The sequence below is a fragment of the Anas acuta genome, chromosome 1 (genome assembly GCF_963932015.1).
Source record: "Anas acuta chromosome 1, bAnaAcu1.1, whole genome shotgun sequence".
Lineage (NCBI taxonomy): Eukaryota > Metazoa > Chordata > Aves > Anseriformes > Anatidae > Anas > Anas acuta.
The window spans coordinates 4456491-4478090 of NC_088979.1; the positions used below are offsets into that span (position 1 = coordinate 4456491).

At 38.6% G+C, this 21600-nt stretch overlaps 1 protein-coding gene across 15 annotated transcripts in view; it reads right to left on the minus strand.

Annotated features, from left to right (window-relative positions):
• The window catches only part of TENM4 (teneurin transmembrane protein 4), a 1646934-nt gene that overhangs the window by 463831 nt on the left and 1161503 nt on the right, over positions 1-21600 (minus strand). For 3 of the 15 annotated variants that reach the window (XM_068655267.1, XM_068655133.1, XM_068654697.1), the window contains one exon: positions 13543-13625. The exons of the other annotated variants lie outside the window; for them this stretch is intronic. The gene's annotated coding sequence lies outside the window, so the exon portion shown is untranslated. The remainder of the gene's footprint in view (positions 1-13542; positions 13626-21600) is intronic. 15 annotated transcript variants of the gene reach the window in all.

Consider the following 21600-nt stretch of genomic DNA (forward strand, 5'->3'; position numbering starts at 1 on the left):
TCACCTGCACAGTATTATTATTATTGTTGTTGTTATTGTTGTTGTTGTTGTTGTTGTTGTTGTCATTGTTATTAACAGTGCTGGTAGCAGTAGTAGTAGTAATAGTGGTGGTGGTGGTAGTACTATTTTTAGAAGTAGACTTTTAGAGGTAGTAGTATTTTTAGAAGTAGTAGGTGACCTAATGCACCTGTGTGTGTGTGTATGTTATACAGAATGATAAGAACAATTTTCCCCTTAACTTCCATACTTCTTTCCATTCAAGTTAATTTCTGCAAAGGGGAAAGGAGAGACAAGCTGTCTTTTCTGTAAAGGTGAGTATTCTGGGATGGGTTTTGTGCAAGGCTAAATGCTATATCACACCAGAGAGACCACAGGGCCCTTCCTCATTAGAATTCTCAGTAAATTGCTATGATTTCTCACACAGATGCCTGGGATGGGGAACTAGGGCAATGAATATAAGTACCATGACAGAAGCCAAAAGGAACTTGCCTCCAGGAAAAAAAAAAAAGAAAAATCCCACCAAATGTAATGTCAATCATTTAAAGTCAGTACATCTTGAAGACTCCCTGTTCCCTTGCACAAATCCATGAGAGCTGTGTGTGCCAGTGACAAGTATGATCAAGATGTTTATCTCTTCCTTAGTCTTTTTCCCCTCTTATTATTATTTCTGTTTATATTCAGCTGCACAGCAAACACACTTTTTCTCAAGCTTGAGCTTACAGCCATTTCATGAACAGAAACAACTGGAAATTGCATCTGAGTGCCTGTATTAAGAGGGCTCCTCCTTTTACTTCTGGGTAATTAAAGCTACTTATGGTTAGATTTTGTGCAGCAGCAAGAAGGCATGGTTTCAACAAGTTGATGATTATTTTCTTTTTCAGCCAAGCATTTGAAGAATATTTCCACTGTGAAAGCAACTCACGTCAATGAAAGCTAGTCATCTGAGTTTGAAGAATATTGCTTCTCCAAAGGCTTCATTCCTATAAAACTATAGGGAAAGATTTTTCTTCTTCTTTTTTATTACCTTCCTTAAATTGGATCACTAATGACTTTTACCAAAAAAAAAAAAAAAAAAAAAGAGAGACAGACAGACAGCAGACAGATGCAGACACAGACACAGAAAGACAAAGAAAGGGAAAAAGAAATGAGAATATGTGCTGCGAAGTAATATACCCTATAATTTTATTCATTCCTTTATTTCCTATGAGTTTGTATATTACAATCCACTAAACCAAAAGGCTAGATCACTCAGCTACCTAGATATCTTGTAAGTCTACTTAGCCAAGGGTGAAATTAATTGAAATTCAGTGGTGATATGCTGATTTACAAGCAGAGGATCTCTCAGAGTACCATAAAAGTCTCTTTTGCTTTTCAATGGATGAGTGGTTAGATTTAGATTAGAGAACTTATATAAACACAAAAAGATAAACCATTCCCATAGCCTTTTCTCAGATCATAAAAATAATCGGATGCAGGGTTAGCTTTCTAAAAAGAACAATCTACAGAAGGAAAAATAAAGGAGCATCTTAAGCTGCTGTCACCGCGTTCTGAAGTGCCCACACAATAGGTTCACTTCAGAGTGAAACCAGTTCTCCTTTTGGTTCATTTGATGACATTGTCTGACGGGCAGCTTTGCTCTTTGCAAATAACGGTTCAGAAATCCTGACTGAAAGGTTCAGAGCTGGATGGAGAAGACAATCATTCATCCGTTCCACGATCACAAAATCTGTGCTCTTGTGTGGCTTCTGAGCAAAGAAGTACACTGAAAACCAGGATGTGAGAAGGGCTGCTTGCTCCCAGCACAAGTGTCTGAACTTGGGCCCCCAGAAGTATTTAACCAGAAATTTGCCTAGAGGGTCTTGTTGCCATTTGTCTTTTCTGCTTTCCTCTGTCACCGAAAGGGATTCTTTTTGAAGAGTGATTGCTATCTGTCACCATTCCCCTTAAGGTGAACCTTTATGCCCTTTCAACAGCATTGACTGGAGATCAGAAACTAAAATAAAAGAAAGAAGAGGGAAAACACCTCCGGCAGGAAGTGTTGGGTGTCCAGGAGCAAACCTGGGTCTCACTGATTGATCAGTTATTGAAAACACATTCCTGGCTAACACATGGAGGCAAGAGCCAGAGTTTTTACAGCTTTGGCAGGGATGCCTTTGTGCTTTGAGTAGCAGGCATCTCCAGATAGCAGGTCCTTGTATGAGCAGAGGCCTCAAATCTTTTTGGATGCTGACCCCGAAAGTGAGATGCTAACTGTGCCTTTCTGCCCACCCATCTATTCCCCATGCTCAAGCACCATGGTGGGAAACACTACTCATGCCAGTAGGGTAGTGTAGATGTTGGGGGCTTAGACCACAGGTGTCTTGAAGTGAGAAGTGAGGTTAGGCCAAAATGTTTTTCCCAAAGATAAAAGATATAATTAGGAAAAAAAAAAAAAAAAAAAAGCTTTGAGCATTAAATCTGTTCTGTTATTCATACCTAAGGCCTTTTCTCAGTTAAAAAAAAAAAAAAAAAGTTCAATTAGGTTTCCCTTGTCTAAAGGCTATTAAAAAGACGAATAAAGCCAGCAGGACTTTGTCTAATGTCTCCAACTGACTGACCTCACTAGCAAAATGAAGTTTTGTCCATGAGCAGCATTGTAGAGATCAGCTAAGAATGATGATCTAGAAGCTGTAAATTTCATGAAGCACCAGTAATAAGTAAAAATATGTTTTCACTACAAAACCACAAAACCGCTACAAGAAAGAGGCATTTCTGCCTGATGTTCTGATCTCAGATAGACTTAGCACTAGCATTGTTAATTCACGCTCCCAGTCAGCATATGAGCTGGAGCAGCTGAAAGTGTGTTGTATCACCACGCTCCTTAGAGGCAAGATAACCAGCACAAAATGTTCCCTTCCTCCCTCAGGTCCCCCCTGCTGTATTTAGGAGCCAGTCCAGTGTGTTCCCTTGCTCACTAAATTGCCACTTAGAAGAAGACACTGTTAAACATGGTCACCTCTGGTGATCTGCCCTCTGCACAGTGATGAAGTCATCAGGGGGCCACTAGATAAGCCAACTAAAGAGGGTCAAGAAGGCCGTCCTCTACTTGATAGCAGCATCTTAATAGCTTTCTAAAAACAGTGGGCCATCAAGTACCCAGACAATTTAATTTCACTTCTCAGTTGGAAAATAAGTACAGTAGTTGCTTCCATTCAGAAAAGAGAGGAAGAAAGATAACTCTTCTGCCCATTGACTCATTTATTTATTTGTTTCCTGTGTTTGCTTCAATATACAGTGAAATAGAAACTTTTAGGAAGTTTTCTAAGTGATATGTGATGACACTTTCCTCTAACAGCAGTATGTTCCTTGACACTTTTGTAAACTCTCAGGGTGCTTGCTCATCTTGTGATGCTGTAGGGAATGTCTAGGCAATATTCAGAGGTGATAGTCCTGTGTGACTGAATTTCTGTTATTCTACCTGGTAGTACTAAAGCTAATAATGTTGATGTATGGATTTGGGCACAAATGTCTCTTCAAGCCTTTGAAGAAGTCCCATAATTAATTAGTTTTCAAACTTGGTATACACTGCAATAAAGTGAGAGCAACTCAGTCTTTCATCATTTCTTGCAGACTTGGGCAGACACTGACAGTCATGCAAAATCAGTGTTACAATATATCCTGTAATGATTGGTTAAATAAAAATCTGGCAATGTCCAGCTCTTCCCAGCTTCATCATAAATGTTTCAGGTCAGACATACTTCCATTTTGTTGTTAATTGGATTGAAATTATACTTCATTATCCAAATGACAGTGTTGGGAGTTTTGTATATATATATTTGTGTGCGTGTGTGCATCTTTTAAAAATTTGCCAAGTGATTTAGATGAAGCAGAGATTTGTTTTCTGCTCTGCTCAGTGTTCATCGCAGTAGGTCTGCAGTCTCAGAGTACAACATCCCAGCCACAAGAATCCCAATGAATGGTGTGAAATTAATGTGGATTGGAACCAGAGCAACAAACAGCCTGGAATGGCAAGAGCAAACCTGTGGTTTATGTGCCAAATTTGGAATACTTTGCATAGAGTGGCATATGGTGGTTTTCTTTGGTCCAATGCTGCACTTTAGGCATCACTTTCATCTGTCCACATCTCTTCAGCCCTGCATATTAGCTTCCATAAGCTGAAGACATACCTTTAAGTCTCCAGCTTCATGAAGAAGACTCCACTGGTGCTGGATTGTATGCTCTTAACCACAATGAAAATAGTTCTAATGTACCTTGATAGAAACTTTTTGACTAGTCAACGAATGTTTGCAAAGTCCTCAAACAACTTAAATGACTAAAAATAATTGTTGATTATTAGGGGGATCAGAATGGTCTCTTCCAGCTTTCTAATCTACACTACATGCTTTTTAAGATCTCTGAGTGTGAATGCTTTCAAATAAATAAAGATGGTCTGGGAATTCCTTAAAGTGCTCCCAACAATGTCATACTAGCAGAGTCTTTTTATATTCTGTGCGACTTTCCAGGCAGAAATCTCATCAAGGTACCAAATTAAACTGTCATGCTGCTCTGTGACTCCTGAACTACTGGCACGCCCCAGCTGTAGTTCATGTTATTAATAACAACAAGTTGTTGGGAAAAGAGTTTCCAGGTCATATTGTAAAGGCATCTAATTAGTAACAACAAATGACAGATTTCCTTTAAAGTTCAGGAAATAACCAGCTGTGCCAAAAATGATGCAAAAACTAGACATCCATACCTAAGACCTATTTTTGTACAGTCATACCTCACTAAGTCCCATCTCAAAAGCCAAACCAAAGTATCTGCAGAGAGTCTTAAGCATCCAAATGCTTCATTTTCTAGACAGGAATGAGTTGCAGGCAGCATAACAGGAGAATGAATAAATAATACAGGTCACAGTGGATCATTATTGTTAATCTATAATAACTAACTAACCAAACATAAAGTAAAGGTTAAACTTCCAGAGCTGATGAGATATTGCTAATGGGGTCACATGACCAAATTAAGACCACCAAGCTTATATCCTAGATTCTCTCTTTAACCTTTGGAGAAGAAGAGGCAATGTTACAGCATGGTTCATTACATCTTAAAGGAGACATCTGCAAGAGCTGAGACCAATCACTCCTTTAATAATGCCTCTTAGCACTAAGTATATATACAGCCCAAGGTGCCTAGCTTAGACAGAGACACCTAAGCTTAAATGAGATGAATCCCAGCCTTTGAGAATAAAGGTCATGTAAAACAGGTAGACAGGTGGAAGGATGCATTACACATGAATCAGGTAGATAAGTTTGATGACCAAAATATCATGCGTCTCCCTCAATTGTCACCGCTTCATTTGCAGGGGTAACCAGAAAACACCATTGGATTTTCTACTATTTTTAGCTTGGTTTATTTTACCTACCTGGTAGCAATTTTCTATAATGAAGTGTGATCTACAGTGCTTTGGAACTTACCTCTCAGTCTCTGGGGGCAGGGCATACATCTAGAATTTGTACGACGTCTCCCTGGATAAGTACCAAGGAGGTTACCTACATCCTACGAGTGCAACAAGCTCAAGTTTGAGGCCAGAAATGGATTTCAGCCATACAAGGAAATAGTTGTATCAGTCTGCAACAGGCGAGTTTCACCCGAAGAGCCTCAGCAAAAGGATTCGGAGATGCACAGGCTCTGTGGCCAGAGGGATCTCTCATCAGCCCTTCTCAATACACAGACAAAACAGCTATTCCCAGGAGGTGGATTAAGCTTTTTCAAAAGATAGCTAATCTTGTTTTATAGAACCAGAATGACGATGAGTCTGCCACCTTTCCTGGTAAGGTGTTGCAATGCTTAATTACCCTCTCTGCTAGGAAACTGCACATTCCTTCAAGGTTGAATTTGTTTAACTCCTTCTTCTAACCAATGAATCTTGTTGCTGCTTTAGTTTGCAATACTAAAAAGGCCTTCCTGTCTAAAAGTTTATCTAGGCATTGGTGTCTGTATACTTAAACCAAATCCCTGTCAACCTGCACTTTGATATAAACAGCAGACGGTGAACTCCTTAACCTCTACACCACAGAGTCTGTCTCTCTGATATTATTTTTGAGCTTCCTCTCAATTCTCTGAAGCTTTCCTGTAGTGTTCTCCAACTTGGTGGAAGAGAGACAGGACAGGATAACTGCAGGGCAAACCTGGGCTTGGCACACATGTGGAGTGCCAGTGAGTCCAGCAATGTTTGACCCTTGCCATCTTAAGCCTTTTCTACACAAATCTAACTAATCATACTAATTTTCTCTCTGAATTACAGTTTTAATCTTCTTCCTCTTATATACAAAGTCTCTAATCAACTCTATTTTCAACTATTTTCATCATTTCTCTGCTACTTCTGTTGCGTCTATCTGAAGTTAATACTGAACACATGCAGAATTATGCCATAATTTCACTATTTTTTATCTAGTATTCTGTATCTCTGGCAAACATACAGTGTAATAATTTGACTGCTTTTTTGACTTCCTTCAGCCTATTGTGGTAGAAGTTTTCACTTAACTTGTGCAACTGGAACCAACTCCCTTCACTGCGGGTGCTCTGTAGGCAGCACAGAACACGGAAAACAGATAATAAATGAGGAAAAATGAGAAAAAAGTGCAATCAGCCCTTATACTGTTAAAGAGTTTTGAAGTTTAGCCTTCTTTACAACTACAGTTATGATATTCAGGGGCAGGGACTGTAGAAATGATACATCTCAGCATAAATACCAGTGTGGACTGAAGATGGGAAGAAGACAGGATTTTGCATAAGAAGGGGATGTCCATTCTAGTGCTTTTTTGTTGTTGTTGGTGGTGGTTTTCCTACTCACATGAGAAAGGGGGGGAAAAGAGAGAGAAGAAAAATAATAAAAAAATGAAGAATTATTCATCAGCTCAGGTGAGATTTTATCTGCAAAATCTGCACAGTAGCAATTCCCAGGAAGAACTGGCAGCAACACAAACCTGACTGGGGCCCTCCAGCCCTAATCAGTTCCACAGCGCTATGCCTTGCAGGAGCAAAGCTGTGATCGCTGTGATGGATGATTCCCCAACTGCTAATACAGGCACTGTGAGAAGGGCTTCAGAAAGGCAGGGTCTGGCAAGGGGAGGGATGAAAAAGGAGAGAATGGATAATATATATATATATATATATATATATATATACACATATATACACATATATATATATATACATATATATAATACCTAAAGAAGGCAGGCAGAAGGACTGATAAGTAAGTAGGGTTACAGGTTATAACTGGCAAAGGAATGCTTCCATGTCAGGACATGAATAGGCATCTGTTTACAAAAGAGGAAGAGGGAGAAGAGGAAAGAAAGGGTGGGAAGGATAGGCTGACAGTGGAAATGGACTATAAATACCTGGACAGCAGAAAGGGTGATATTTGTGAAAAAGGTACCACTCCTGGAAGGTCATGAATAAATAGTAAAAGTGATAAACACAAATTCTGGATACCTAGATTTGGTAAGAATAATTTACCATCAGACAAACAAGAAATTAAGAGCTGGTAGTAAAGGTGTATTTAAGAAAAAAAGATGTAGCTTCTCTCTTTAGTCTACCAATGCCTTTGCCAATATGTAGCCTTGGGCAAGCTGTTTTAATATTGTCTCAGTTCTGTTTTGCATAAATGATAACCATACCAGGCAGTTTATAGACATTATTTATGTCCATGCAAGAGCATTTTGAAAGACCTTACAGTCTATGTTATAGGATAATTAGGCATCACAGTAGCCTTGTGAATAAATTGTATCATCATTGTTTTTAAAGAAGGGGAAAATAAAACACAAGAAATCTAAGATATTTAACATCCATGCACATGTTAAACTCAATAGTTCAAGGCTCCTAATAGACTGCGTGCCTATTCTTCAGCAGTTCATTGCAGTAACATGCAAACAGGATTTTCCTATAGTGGGATTCCGGCCTTAATTTTAAAAATGCCAAGAAGGTAAAATAGTAATTTCTGTAGATCTAATGCAAGAGATTGCATTCTGACACAGCTTCTTTTTTAGTGTCTTCAAAAACCACCACCTTCCTCAGAAGCTAAACCAGCCTAGATTTCAGCTGTGCCTCTGCAGCACTCCCAGAGCTTGCCTGACCCTAAAAAGCCAGCCCTCCATGTCCACATTTCCGAGGCAGACAGTAGGAATTGCTCAGCCTTGTTGCTGAGCCCTCTTATGAGCGTTTCTGTGCTGTCTCATCTTCCTGTAGTTTTTCTTTTTTTTTTTTTTTTTTTTACTTTCTTGCTGGTGCAGGCTGCATATCACACCCGAAGACTAATATGGGTGAAGGTGAGTCGCCTAACATACGTCTAATATACTTATGCCATCACGTCCCCTAATAATTTCCCCACCCAGACTTCCAAGCCGCTAATACAGGGTGTGGGATTGTGCTCTCTCTGTATGCTAAAGCACAATGGAAAGACACTGAGCAGGCTGTTTAACGAAGATCCCAATTATGAGCACCAGGATGTCATCTCTAATAAGGCAGGAAGCAAATCGCCTCCCTTTCCCTTGCCACTCACTGCATGCCAAATCACCTGCTTTTGTGTACACACACACTGGGCACCACTTGTCTTAATGACACAGACGGTGAAAACTTATGCCGCTCTCAGGTAATGCACATTAAAGGGATTTTATCTGCTGCAAATAAAAAGGGATTTTACCATCTTCTTAGTATTTTTAAAAAGTTCTTCCATTAAAAAAAAAATAAAAGTGCTTGATTTACTGGCATTAAATAAAGAAAAGATCTGGAGAAGCATCTATCTATCCTTCTATCTATCTATCATTAGATGTAATTTAATACTTAATGACATTTGTGATCATCATGCCATGCTTGTAATTGAAAATGAATAATTGAAATTCCAATTACCACAGGGGTCAACGTAAGGGGAATTCGTATAGTAACTTGCTAGGCAATAGCCTAAATTTGCAGTCATGTTAGGACTGCAAACAATGTGTCTCATTCTTCAATTATTTATTGGGAAATGTCGTCTTAATTTCTCTTGGCTATTTCTGTGAACAGCCAGTGCATTGTCCAGAAAGACAGAAAATCTAGGCTTCATCACGCTTATTCAGCATCTAGCTGAAAAGTCCAGGATCAGCACTCCTGGGGGGCTCGCCATTGACATCTATTCGTATCAGAGCACCTGAAGATACCACCAGCAGATCAAATGAATTTCAATACAGACCATATATCTTTCAACACGGGCTCTATGCAAGAAAGCATAGAGCCGCACAAAGACCAACAGTAGATGATAGGAATAGAGCTAGCCCTAAATAATCAATTCTGGGCTTCAAACAACATCCAGTGGCAAATCATCAACATAACAAAAGAGACTCATTTTCAGCCCATTAGCTGCTTGCAGTACAAGGAACTTTTCTGGCTTTCTCAGAAATTTGATCCCCTAATGACTGCAGAAAGGGCATCAGGACAGAAAATAATTACAGTCTGTCAGACAGTCTGGCATTCAACCTTCCACATGGTCCAGCAGACGGTGTCAAAGATTTGACCTCAAGGGGGTTTAAAGCACATTGTCAGAAAATACTCATCTAAATGGTCTACAGAGCATCCTACAGCTGATCAATGTCTTAAGTGAGCAATACTTAGCAGCTGGAATGTGTTTGATTAGTACATCTAACCCCTGATTGATTGGTATTCTAAATTATTAATTGCCTTGTTCGTGGGGGAATGGAATGAAACTTTAATAAGTGACAAGGATCTCAGCGTCTCTGCAGCAGGCTACAAGGATGTTAGCTCTGCTTTTCACAGGTCAGCTTAAAGCTCACATATGAAGCCACCTGAATTTCCATCCAGAGTTGCAGAATTTCATTTCTTTACTAATATCAGTTTTAAACCCAAGAATTTCACTTACTGGCCATTTCCCTTAAATTTGCTTCACTTCTGGGAATTTTACATATCACTCACTTTCATTTATCTTTTAACCTAGCAGATCTTTTTAGAAAGGTGCAAAGGTTTTAGGCATTAATCCTCAAACCCATGTCTTTAAAAAGAGCCATGAATACAATGTATATTCATATATATAGAGATATTATTTATAGGATGCACATCCCAAATTAGACATCAGAGTCAGAGCTAGTGTCCCTTGGCTTTTCTTTACAGCCAGTGGAAACAGGAACATCCAGAAGGTGAATGATCTGATCTGCCTTAAGACCTTTAAAAGCAGAGGTTTGTACAGTGACTTCCACCCTGTATATTAGGTTTTGTATGCCTAGATTAATCACATAGTGCTTTTGCTCAAGAAACTGGGGAGTGATTTTGATAATCTGTTGCAGATGCAGGCTCACAGATAGAAAGGGACTTGCTGCTTACGTTAACCAGCTCCTGCAGGAGGTTGATATACATTCCTTTGTTAATAAAATCTCAGGGACTGATTATTTCTGAAACCATTGAAATTTGGGCATATCCTGGCATGAAATGCAAGCAAGCTGGACTGGAACAATTTATATCACCTTTCTATTAGGCACAACCCAGACTGCAGGGTGGGAGAGAACTGGGCCATTCTCTAGTCCTCACCCATTCTATATATTGATTTTTGATCCTGTCTGGAAAAAAAATAAAAAATCTCACTTTTTGCAACGAGGGAATCCCTTTCCTGTGGGGAAGGGGTCTCCCAGATCCCTTCCCTTCCCTGGTAGCATTGAGTACCATCACCTACAACCTCAGTCTACTGCACACTCTCTCATGAAGACCTAGATTCACCTGGGCAGCAATTAAAAAAAATATAAAATTCCTAAATATTCCTAAATATCTGCACCTTAGGACATGTATTAGTTCTCTTCCCCATGTGGCACAAAGTTATCCTGACCTCATCTGTATCTCTTGGCAAGGCTGATGTCCTGGATCAGAGGCACAAAAAAACAGCCTCTCCACCAGGGCACTCAGGTCCTGGTATTTCAAAGAGACTTAAGGATTTTATGGAATTTGCCCTGAAGTGCTTCTCACTGTAATACCCATAACTCACTCACAAAAGGAATGGTGCTCTCTGTCTTTCTCAAGGGAGCTGCTGGTGGTGATTTGCACTCTCCTATCATTTTTTCCCAGAACACACCAATGTCCATTCTTAGTGATGATTTGAAATGTCAGGCTCTTTTCCTTCTATTGTCTCTAGAGATAAGACCTGTCTTTTGCACGGCTCACACAGGTGGATTTTTTTTGGCTGAAGAGGAAGAGCCATCCTTTTTTTTTTCTTGGGGATATCTACGCCACTGCAGGAGGTACAGCATGGCCAAGCAGAGCTCTGGTCCCCCATGCTGAGGAGCCCCTCCCACTGCTGACCCGTAGCATAAGGGAAGGAATTCTGTTATATTGCAATCTCAACTTTAAAATCTTTTTGAGTACACACATTAACGCTTTAAAATGATCTTCATGATGTTTGAGTCTGTGCATTTTCGGTCAGCACTGCCACATTGCCGGTCAGGTCACAATGTTGTTATTAGCATCAGATTTATAAGGACCATCATCATTGACTTTCAGTGGGTGAAGTGTCCTTGGAGAGGCTCTTTAAACAAACCTGATTTCAGCTTATGGACCAGACCATCATTACGTCTCTCACCAACCAAAGAATGTGTGTTTACACAAGAGGAGGCCATGGGTCAGAGGCAGAGAGCAGAAGCACAGACAGTGCAAATCAATATTTTTAGATAGTTTACTCTTAAATAAACTGTAAGACCAGGTCCAGCTGGTTTGTATCAGATTCACCACACTTGGTATCAATGGAAGAAGGACAGTTTATTCATATGAGAGTTACAGGACTCAGCACAGTTATCTCAATAAACTTCTAGCTGGAAAACCTCACAGCTTCTTGGGGTAATCAGTCGCTCATTGAGTATATAGAAGAAGTATTCAGCTTCTTGGCTTACAAATAAAGCAAATAAAAAGTAATTTAGAAATCAGAGTAAAATAAATTATTTAAGTTCTTAGAGCCTTTGAGTGATCAGGATCTGGTGGGTGTCAGACAGGTCACAGCATTGGAAGGATCAGTATTACGATCAAGCAAAGCAATTCCTCCATTTTCTGACTCTCAGCCTAGGGTCCTGCCTTCTGGATGCAGGGTCCCATCCCTCCTATGCACAGCAAAGACCAAAAAACAACAAGCCTGAGAACAGAGAAACTAAAACAGATGCCATCCCATTAGTTGACAACTTTAGGCAACCCCTTCCTAAACTGATGAAAGGTTGGCCATAATGGCTAGACAGGGTGAAAGAGTTGCCTGATCAATACTTCAGAGGGCAAAAAGAGTTTGAATCCAGCCCTAGGAACTGTCATGTGGAATAAAATTCCTGCCAGGCTTGGCAGCAATAATGTCAGAGTTGTTCACCTGTTTCCTTGAGAGCCATGTCCAGTTTTTGGACATGCATTTCCACGTGTATCCAACACAGCCTGAGGTGGGAACTAATGAAAGGTCAGTTTTTGACATGTGTTGATACACAGAGCACAGTTGCCTAGCACAGATGTTGCTTTGCACACATTTCTGCAGACTGGATTTGTAAGTCAACCGGGCCTTGGCTCAGCAACACTCACTCGGGAACTCCCCACTCCAGGCTCTGAATTTTGCCAATACCGTGCACAGCTTTCATGAATACATTAAATACCTATAGATCACCTACCTTCTGGGAGGATTAGCATAAGCCTTGTCTGATAACATAGCCAGAGAATTACAAAAATTCAATTTTTTTAACCAGTGAGGCTTACAATGAGGCTTTTTTTTTTTTTTTTTAACCCTCCAAGCTCTCATGTTTTCTTCTTCCCTTCTTAGTTTGCAGATTACTTTGTAAGTTTTAGCCTTTTACTTACCTTTTCCTCATTGAAATATTCAGAATTGTTTGTGTTTACTATTTAAGATACAGAAACTCAAAGAAACAATCAAGTACCTGAAGGCTATATATTCTAAAACTATTCTAAAGTTCTATTCACCTTTCCCTTGAAAACCAAGACTCTTAAAACAACTTTTTAAAAATCAGAATGTTAAATGCCAATTTAAATGTTCTATTACATATTAGTCCTATGGGAATGTGATTAAATCACCTCACTTCAAATAAATCTAGACAAGGTATATATCTGATGGCTGAATTTTTAATTATTATTATTAGAAGAAAATATTTATGCTATAGTAGCATGCAAAATTCCAGGAGGAAATCACTATTATTACTACTTCAGCTCTCCAGCAGCAAGCATTCTCTATATCCATGTATAATAAGATATAGTCTTACACCACTTAGTTGAATTTAATAATCAAAATTTATTCCACAGAGGACACCTTATTGACTTCTGCTCTGCTGGCTTTTCTTCATTGCTTTCTCCATTATCTTTTCATTTCCCTCTTTTCCCTGTATATTTTCAGGGTAGCATCCCTGCACAGAGACCTGATTCAAGCTGTGACTTCAACCAGCATAAATTCATGCCTGAGGACACATTTTAGCTCAAGTTTAAAATAAAATAAGAATTCACTTCACTGCAAAATTAAAACAAATACGAAGCACTATCATTACTGTTTTAACTTACCTCAATTATATTCATTCGTTTATGCTACTAAAGGAGTTTTGCAAGACTCTGGCTTCATTACACTTTTTGATTCACGAGCTGAACTGAAAAAAAATCAAAAAGGAGCAACTGTATCTTAGGTTGACCTGAATGAACTTTCTTGTTGTTTTTCTTTTCACTAACAAAGCAGCTGAAGAATTGGTAGATAGGAAAAAAAAAAGAAAAAAAAAAAAGTAGGATCAACTGAAACATTTTGCTTGGACCTACATATCATGTTTTCCTTTGTGGAGGTTGAAGTTTTCCTTTGTTCTACATTTTCTACATTTTTATTTCTTTAGGCCAACAGGCTTAAACTAACAGTTTCTACCATGCCACTGAAATCTTTTATGTCAATGTTTTTATAATTTTCATTTTTGCTTCTCTGGGGCAGAAAGCTGCTTAAATATGTGGGCATCACACCACATTATACAGGAAACAAACCACTGAAATATTTTACCCAGATCTATTTATGTGGCCATTTTACCATAAGATCTGGACATACCATCAACAGCAGCAATGAATTAAGGCTCACACAGACTCAGTGTAAATTCATCCTATGTACCTTTTGGCAAAGAAAGGATGAACTTACAGTAAGAGACTAGTCTCATTATACTTCCTCTGCAGCAATAATTTTTAACTTTTACTCCCTTGCAACCTCCTAGGAATTTCCCAGTGCAGCAGAACCTGTGTTTTCTGTATAAAAGTTCACTACAAATATAATGATATTTTTTCTTTGTTACCTTTCAAGTTCATGCACAGAATTAACAGGATCCCAGTTGTCTCCAGAAAGACAGCAGAGGATGTCACAAAAGAGGGAATGTCACTTAGGCTCTGCCCACATTCATGGCTTAAGAACTGAATTTCTTTGGTTGATCTAAGTTGAGATTCATTCAGCCCTCCTCAATTTGAGTATCTATGACCTTTCAGTATCTCCCTCTCCTTCCAAGACACGGATGATGGTGCATCCCCTTGTTCACTACTCTTTTCTGCAGTAGCAAACAAACCTAACTTCTGCAAAAGAACTAGATCTAGGTTCAAAACACAGTTCCACAAGCAGAGGTGAGGAATGGTCTCTGCCAGTGCAGGAGTTAACCTCCTCCCTGTTGAGTGATCTCAGAACCAGTTTAAAGGCTGTGTGGAATGGGATGACCACTTTCCTTCTCATTGAGGTTTTTCACCTTTGCAAGCCATGATTTTGTGGCATGGTATTTAACAAACTACTCTGCAGCCTTAATTTCTCCCCAGGAATAGAGCTGCATGGTGGAGAAATCCCAGCAGGAGTGATGGAGTGAGATCAATGTAGACAATAACGGAACACATAACATAAACTTCAGTCCTCTCTGGATTCTATCCAAACTTACCCTGGGCTCTTTTTCTAATCCCCAGAGTGAAGCAGACATTTTCAGGGCACATATTATTATGTGTCCTTATTTTAGGTGTCTCTTTTAGAATGAAAATATTGTACCCTAGATGTGCTTGTTTTTCCCCACTGACTAAAAAACAAAACAAAACAAAACAAGCAAAACAAAAACAACAACAAAAACAAAACAAAACAAAACAAAACAAAACAGCCTGTGGTGACTGCCTCTGCTGTTGTGAATATTTACATTTGATCAGACACACCTAATCCAGACTGTTTTCTATATACATTGTCATCTTCTTTTCCAAATAAAACTTGCACTTTTGCTAAGAAACCCTATTCATGCTATCTCAAAGCAACACTTCTATAAAATCCAGGATTAAAAAAATTAAAAAAAGTTAAAAAATTAAAACCTTCTGTTTTCAGGCACTTATGTCCCAGAATAGACCCTGAAATCTAACCACCACTGTTTGGGCAGCCAGAGGGAGAAACAGACTATGAACAAAACTGAAACAGATTTTATTGATTTTTCCCCATGCAGGCTAAGCCACATGCAAAATCAAAATCAAACACAGAATATCAATAACTAACAACAAGTCAAGTGCATTTTCAAATGACTTCCCTCTCCATGGTCTAAGGCATTTCTGCAATAAATAAGGTTCAGAAAGATACATACAAATTATGATTTTAAGTGGATTATGTCCCTTTACGGGTTCATTTTGATGTTTTCACACTGATGACCACAAAGCTGTTAGCCAGGTGTGCTTTTTTATTGCCCGTGTATCATAACTGTAAGACTCAAAATGTTTTCTCTCACAGCAAAAAAGGTACCACGAGTTCTTGCTCTGTACTAAATCTGTTGTCTCCGAGTCATGCATACACATTTCCAGCTTACTGAGCTATGGCACCTCACCACACCAGGGCTCTGTCTCCAGTAGTTGACTCACAAATAGGGTTTAACCTAGCAAGTTCCAGTAAATACTGAGCTCAGTCCAGGGGTACGCATGGAGACACTGACTATGAATTACTCCACAAGTGGGATAAGACTCAATTCTTATTTAACTTTAGACTTTGCAGACATCTTTAATGAGCTAACCATCCTCAATAGAAGGAGAAAAACTACTGATGGAGAAAAGCTACTACAACTGGCTCCCAGATGAACCCCAGATGAGGACTGTCTCTTAGGATGGCTTTGAGCTCATACAGCACATAAGTTGCTGCAACATAACTGTCTTGTGGTCCTTATACCTCATCTCCATGCAAAAAGATGTTTACACTGGGACGTCACTCCTCTCTCTTGAGTTGTCTTGTTGAGAAACGGTTAACCATATACCTCAGGTTGCAATGAAGACAGTCTTTATCTGTGAGCCCCAGATCCCTCCCAACCTGCTTGGATGGAAAACTTCTAAAGTATTTTATTATAGTCCCTGAGTCTGCATACAGTTCCCATGGGATTGCTTATGTATCCTACGTTTTAAATTCTCTGGAATTTCTCATACAAATAAGTATCATATAAGAAGGAAAATTCAATTTACATTTGGTGAGGTTCGAAAGTCAATGTAATTGAATGATAATTTGCCGTGAAGCATGGATGTGAGTCCTCATGTTTGCCTCTTCACCTGAAAGGATACGGCTAGTGAAAACGTCTAGCAGATAATTACTGCTAGGCTAACCCTGAGGCTTGGCTATTATTCACAGGTCAATCTCTCTAAGATAATTCCCAGGATAATATTACCAAGGAACACACTCCCCTTGCATAATGCAACACCTGCCTCTCTTGTGAGATATCAAGGATGGGGAGCTGAGCTTTGCCTCCCCTTTGGTATCTTTATTAAGCTTTCTTGTAGGGCAGAGGATGAAAGCAGCAAAAGAGGTAAATAATGCAAATATCACCTTGCAGTAGAGAATCTGGAGAGATTTTATTTTCATTACTTATCAGGGCTATGCCTCCTCACAGAGTCTCTAAAGACTGGGGAACACACAATTGTCACTTAATGGGATCAGGTGTTGGAAAAGGAAGGGGAAAACTAGTTTGAACAACAAAAATATTTCCTAGCCAAAAGCACTAACAAATAAGCCGTGATATATCATATTGTCCTCTTTTGTGCATAGGATTACGCACATCTTTCACAATTAAAGGAATACATCTTTTAGAGTATTTGCAACAGAGATTGTTGTGTTTCTGTTTATATCCCATTGGTGTGCAAGCCAGCAAACTGTTTTTTATAAACTCTACTGCAGATAAACAAGAGAAAAAAACTGTTAAAACATATCAGAAGATCACTCAAAATCATTGTTTCGTCTTTTTTTTTTTTTTTTTTTTTTTTTTTTTTGTCAAGACAAATATACTTCTAGGGACCAGATGCAGCAGACAGCTATATGCTGTATTTTAGGTAGTGTTGGCATGGTCTCTGGGCTTCTATAGCAGTGCAAGGCACACGAGCACATGAATGGGACAAACCAGGTCATAGTCAAGCACTGGGGTGAGCTCAGTCTGCTTTATTCCCCTTTGGATCATAGAAACTTAGGGCCAGAAAAGCTCAAGGGAGGTCGTCTAGACCATCCCCTTGCCCCAAGGCAGGCTTAGCTATAGGCAGGTCATGCCTGACAGATGTTTGTTTAACTTGCTCTCATAGTGATGGAAACTCAACAAGCTGTGCCTGGTCCTCAGCGTCCTCACAGCTAGAAAGCTTTCCTTCTCAGTGTTATAAATCTACCTTTTCTGTTGTAAGACAAGAAGCAGGATAGGTAAGGGTCAAGAGTAGGAAAATGTGCAATGAGGGAAAAAAAATAATACCCAAGGGAGAAAATGGGGTAAAATAACAAACAACCTGAAAGATATCCGCAGACTGGTCTGCAGTAGTTCAGAATTTTGCGACTCTGAAAGTCGTACTGAAGGGGAAACTTTAGGGGGGCTCAGTGCCAGCAGTAAGACTAATAATTAATAATAATTACACATCTGGTCAAAGGCCAATGGTATAGTAAGGTTACATGATTAACCTGGACAGCAACATAGAGTGGGGACAAGAAAAGGTATATAAAGGTCTTAATTAATGCCACTTACAATGCTATTAATAATGTATGATCAGCTATTTAAATATTAATATATTTTATTACTTTCTCTTTTTTTTTTAACATATTGCTTAGAAGGAAATAAGATCATCTCTGCCTACAATAGATCATATATAAAAGTTAATGGTAGATTTTCAACCCTGTATGGTAAGACACACAGTTCTCGATGTTCTGATTCAAATTCTTATAAATGTCTTCAATTTCAGTTGTGTGAATTATGTCTTTCAGGTCTTTAGATAGATAAAAGAACTGGAAGCATCATGCTTACTTGCTAACCTAATTAATAGTCTTATATATTGTTTCTTTTCTTTCTTTTTTTTTTTTTTTTTAATAGAAAGTGCAGATAAATAAACTAGTTTGTTCTAGAGTAGCAATGTTGCATGGAATAGATACTGGTTTAAATTAGAAACAGTTGGGAAAGGGGAAATCAGCTATCAGTCTCAAGTTACTACTACTGTAACTGGAAACAACTTTACAAGTACATTTGGATAATTCATATTATTTTGCCAACACTTTGAAGTTACACTTTCCTCCTTCATTCCTTAAGTCAGCAAGAAACGGTTATTAAAGGCATCTCTTAAAAAAAAAATGAAACTGTCAAGATGTGGCTTTGAAATCTTTGAAAAGACGCCTGTAACATATAATGTGTTATAAGCACGTCTATTAAATCATGACTCTTGTGGTTCTAACACAGAAATACCAGAAAAGAATTCTTTTCACATAGGATCAGTAGCAAGACAATAATGGGAAACATTTGGGCTGAAGGTAAAAGTTGGCTAAAGCAAGCTCCTTTCCATCTGCTTGTTATCAGCAGTTATAAGAGCAAGGCAGGTGACCCATAAATTTTGTTTAAATGACAGACTTTTGTTTGTGACTCTGTCACAATGAAGGGTCTTGTTTCAACTTTATAGAGATATTGTCCAGGAGTTCAAAATTAAATAGCAGCTGTTAGTAAAGAAGAGAGCAGTGCTGGGAGAAACTAAAATGCTTTTCCCATGTTGGAAAACGAAAAACACTAAAAAAATAAAGTCTTCAGAATTTGCCAGACATTGTTGTGCTAGAAGATGAGAAACAGACTGAAATCAATAAAGGAATTGATCAGCTAACTTCCCCTGTCCCAGGTAAGCAAAGAAAAGTGAATGCACTGGGAAAGACAGTGAGGAGAAAAATGTATTTAGTTGTGCAAATAAATCCAAAAGGAGGGGACGGACACTGAAGAACATTCTATACAATATTGAAAGACACAAACCAAGGATTGAAAGGTAAAACTAAACAAGTTCACACCAGAAAAATGTACAGATGCTTAACAGTGAACACTTAAGTGCACTTGTGATCTTGTGATAGGTATGGTGAGATCTCTATCTCTAAATGTGCTTGGTGCATCTCAGGAAGTCCCATTGTCTGCACAGGAATTGTAAAGCTCCAACTGGGAATGAATGAAATTCCATTGCCCCCATTAAGGACGAAGTCAAGGTGGAACTGCTAATGGTTTCTCTGACCTCAACAATTATTGAAATTATAAAACTGTTAGATTAGGTTGCTGCTATAATTATCTGTGTCTCTTGGACATTTTAATTTATTTTATTATTTTTTAAAGTATATATATAGGCTTTTTAATTCAATATGTCACTTGTGACTTACTAGGATAAATTCAGTAATTAACCTGTGTATATTTTCCAAGACATAGGTTCTCTAAAAACAAAGTTTTGTTGTTGCTGTTTAATTATTATTATTATTATTATTTTTCCCTGTAGAATGTAGGTATTCAGTAACTACAACGTGACAAAAACCTTTGAGATCCTTTAAAGGCATTTTCTATGCTGCATCTTCTTTTAAAAATTTTATCATCAAGAATGTTAGTAAATTGCTAAATCAATTAAATATTTGTTAATTAACAATGATAAAGAAAAAAACAACTTATGCAATTATAAGCAAATTAAAAACAATTGAATTATTATTAATACTAAAGACTGGCATTCTTCCCGGAGCTGTAAGTTTAATTTTACTTGCCTTTTTAAAGCTATTTTTTTTTTCCTGCAATCCATCCAACAAATTTCTTGATGCCTGTTTTGTCACCAGGGGTTCTACAGATGTAGGAAAAGTAAGTATTCTTGCAAAGATATGTCATGTGGTCTAACCAAGCAGATGTAATGATCTGAAATTTTTTAATTAATTTCTAGGACAGACAACAACAAAACAAAAACTAAACTAAAAAAAAAATGTTAAGAAATCTTAGACAAATTTCACATGAGGTTACATTCACAGATGATCTACCAAACGTTTAGGGTCAATGGGGGTGTATATAAGTTTTTCCACTGAAATGAAAAATGAAACCTATGTATGAAGTTAAGACTTAGATCTTGAGTTCAAGGCTGTGCAATTACACGGTTTTAGTCTGTCCCATCAAACAGTTCTGTAAGTCAGACAACAATCCAAATCACCTCTATTTTCATGATTGTCCAGGATAGTTCAACTTTGAAGAAAATTATACAGACTGATGTCTCCTGTGGTTTCAGCTTGAAATGAGAGGAAACTCCACCTTTGTGTTTATCCCGAGATTTAGGAGAACCTAAGGGCTTGAGTAACTCTAAACTGTTGGCAAAAGAATTTAACTCATTCTTTGGTAAAGCCTCATCCTTTGCGAACTGAAAGAAGAGGAACACTAAGGAGTTGAAACATCACAGTTTGACTTAGCCCTGTATAACAGAACTTCACAAATTTTAACAAAGAAATCAAATTCAGAAAAGTGCAGACAAGGTGCACGAAAGAAGATGGAGGAATAAGTGATTGCTCTTCAGTAGGGACTTACATCTTTAAAACTTGCCTCTACTAAGGGGAAGAATTGATTTGTCAGTGCGGAATGAAGGTGTGATGAGAATAATGAGATTGAATACACAGACGGCTTGGTTCTGCACTATGATGGAGCAGCACCTGATTTGTTGGTATTCTCTTCTTGTGCTGGTGTACTGCACATTTTAATACACATATTAAACAGAGAAATAGAGAAGGCCAACCAAATTGCTCTTACTTGAAAATGAAGAGGCATTAACAGAAACGAGGAGAGCACAGGCTGACTTTGTGTTCCTGCAAGTCAGCCATCAACCAAAACACCTCTCCCACAGCATTAATAATATTTCTTCAGGGATTGCTCTCTGTTGCTAATGCTGCTTTACTGGTTCCACACTTTCCTAAAGGAAAGCCTGTGGGCAGCTGAAGGAGGAAGATGTTGGCTACAAAGAGCAGTGATTAGTCGATGGCTGGGAGAAAAGGTCAACCACGTGAACTGCCAGGCTTAACACAGGTTTAACCAACGGGATCCTGTTACGCAGAAGGTGAAAGTCAGTGATCCAGGGCTTTACTTTGGCATATTCCATGTATTTATTAATTAAAAGGCAGCTGCAGAATTTGGGAAGAAATTTAGCTGCTCTTTTCCTTTGGTCCTCACAGGCTCTCATGCTACCTGGCTTGTCCTCATGTTCTCCCTCATTTCAGTGCCAGTCTTGCTTTCCTTGCAGTGTTTTCTTCCATTTTGTTTGCTCACAACCTTCCCTTGTGTCCTTCTTTTCTGTGCTGTTCCTCCTAACCCTTATTCTCCCCCTCTTTGCTCA